Consider the following 2,500-nt stretch of genomic DNA (forward strand, 5'->3'; position numbering starts at 1 on the left):
AACAAACAATCAAACACAAACAAACACATACAAACACACGTATACACTCACGGACACATACACACACATAAAATACATGAGTGTGTGTGTTTGTGTGCATAATATATATATATATATATATATATATATATATATATATATATATATATATATGTATATATATGTATTTATCTATCTATCTATCTATCTATCTATATATATATATATATATATATATATATATAAACATGAACAAATGAAAAGCATTGCTGTGATCATATTGCTCTCTTTTCCCTAAAGCAGCTAAGTAATTAATGCCATAAAAGACTCTAGTAAACCTCTCAGACATCCGGGCAAGAAAAAAACGGAACGAAAGATTAAGAAGTCAGAAAAAAAAAATTAAAAAAAAAATAATTATCATCGACTGGCGGAAATAAAAAAAGAAATTTGGAAGTGGTTGTCTTTCTCTTTATTGTGACTGAGGAAGGAGGGAGAGAGAGAAAGAGAGAAGGAAGGAGGGAGAGATACGAAAGAGAGAAGAGGGAAAGATGAAGAATTAGTTCAACCTTCTCCCTTTCTCTAACTGGACCACATTTTGCTTTTCTTTTCAATCTAGTGCTTGATAACCAAATGTAAGACAGAATAAAACAAGATAAAAAGAGAAAGAAAAAAAACTGGAGAACAGACGTAAAATCAGCAAGACAAAAAAAGCTGAAACCAAAATAAGAAAAACAGAACTGACCTAAAATCGGCAAAATAAAACAGGCAAAAAAACAACAAGACAAAAGGAACTGAACCTCCCCCCCCAAAAAAAAAAAAAAAAAAAAAACGGGAGAACTGACGTAAAATCGGAAAGATAAAACAAAACCAAAAAAAACAATCAAGAGAACGGACGTAAAATCAGCAAGACTGGTTTCTCTCTCTCACTCTTGAAGAAGGAAAAGAAGACCTTTCGTGCTGCCTTCAAGTCATTGGTTCCGAGTCAGAAGAATATGTGTAATGCGGAATTTTAGGTAAGAGATTGTATTTCGTTTTTTTTTTTTTTTTGTATATTGTTCTTGTGCTTTTGTTTGTTTGTTTATTGAATTTGATGACTGCAGGTGTCGCTGTGCTATTTATATGCAAATTTTGTCAAAGCAAAGATTTGCATTTTTTGCTTCGTTCCCTATTTTCACCCTTTTTCTTTCTCTCTCTCTCTCTCTCTCTCTCTCTCTCTCTCTCTCTCTCTCTCTCTCTCTCTCTCTCTTCTTTTCTCTCTCTCTCTCTCTCTCTCTCTCTCTCTCTCTCTCTCTCTCTCTCTCTCTCTCTCTCTCTCTCTCTCTCATTCTCTCTCTCGCTCTCTCTCGCTCTCTCTCTCTCTCTCTCTCTCTTTCTCTCTCTCTCTCTCTCTCTCTCTCTTCTCTCTCTCTCTCTCTCTCTCTCTCTCTCTCTCTCTCTCTCTCTCTCTCTCTCTCTCTCTCTCTTTCTTTCTCTCTTTCTCTCTCTCTCTCTCTCTCTCTCTTTCTCTCGCTCTCTCTCGCTCTCTTTCTCCATTTCTCCATCTCTCCTTCTCTCTCTCTCTCTCTCTATCTATCTATATATTTACTTCAATTTCTCTCTGTCTTTTTGTCTCCCTCTCTCCTCTCTTATCTCCCCTCTCTCCTCTCCTCTCTTCTCCTCTCCATCTGTCTCGCTCTCGCCCTCTTGCTCTTTTGCACTCTCCTACTCTACCTATCTTTCTTTTTTTCTTTTTATCTCTCTGTCTCTCTCTCTCTCTCTCTCTCTCTCTCTCTCTCTCTCTCTCTCTCTCTCTCTCTCTCTCTCTCTCTCTCTCTCTCTCTCTCTCTCTTTCTCTCTCTCTCTCTTTCTCTCTCTCTTTCTCTTTCTCTGTCTATCTCTCTCTATCTCTCTCTCTTTAACTCGTGTTCTATCGCTCATTCTCTCCATCTATCAATCTCTCTTTCTCTCTCTCTCTCTCTCTCTCTCTCTCTCTCTCTCTTTCTCTCTCTCTCTCTCTCTATCTATCTATCTATCAATCTATCTATCTATCTATCTCTCTATCTATCTATCTATCCATCTATCTATCTATTCACCTATCCATCATTCTTTATTTGCCCCTCTCTCTTTCTCTCTTATTTTCTCGCGCTCCCTCTCTTTCTCCCGTCTATCGATCTTTCCAAATCTGCGTTTCTTTACATCTAACAATTAACTAGCAAGTTGCTACCTTAGGTTATTTACAGCTGCTATATATCAGTTTATTTCGCCCGTATTATCGGATTATATATATACACAGGTATGCATTGTACTTGTTTCGTCGTCTAAGTCGCAAGAGCGAAAGAGCACAGGGTTCAAATAGTGGGTTTTAAGATTTAAGATGGGGCTGGGGGTGGGGGTGGGGGGTTGAGAGGAAATATGTAAGTAAATGGAGTAAGTTGGAATGTGAGATTTGATGTAGGGAGATGAAATATAAAGTAAAATGTAAGATGTACTGCAAAGCTATATGGATTGAGTTAGAGTAAAAAGGTGAATGTAATAAGATTAA

At 37.2% G+C, this 2,500-nt stretch overlaps 1 protein-coding gene across 5 annotated transcripts in view; it reads left to right on the forward strand.

Moving 5' to 3' along the window:
- The window catches only part of LOC122256640 (neurotrimin), a 70,269-nt gene that overhangs the window by 834 nt on the left and 66,935 nt on the right, over window positions 1-2,500 (forward strand). For 3 of the 5 annotated variants that reach the window (XM_086552256.1, XM_043021457.2, XM_086552258.1), the window contains exon 2: window positions 283-992. The gene's annotated coding sequence lies outside the window, so the exon portion shown is untranslated. Of the gene's footprint in view, window positions 1-279; window positions 993-2,500 lie in introns of all 5 variants that reach the window. The other 2 variants (XM_086552257.1, XM_043021456.2) reach the window with 2 other exon arrangements.

Source organism: Penaeus japonicus, unplaced genomic scaffold, assembly GCF_977035675.1.
Source record: "Penaeus japonicus unplaced genomic scaffold, GWHDUDI00000001_assembly GWHDUDI00000026, whole genome shotgun sequence".
Taxonomy (NCBI): Eukaryota; Metazoa; Arthropoda; class Malacostraca; order Decapoda; family Penaeidae; genus Penaeus; species Penaeus japonicus.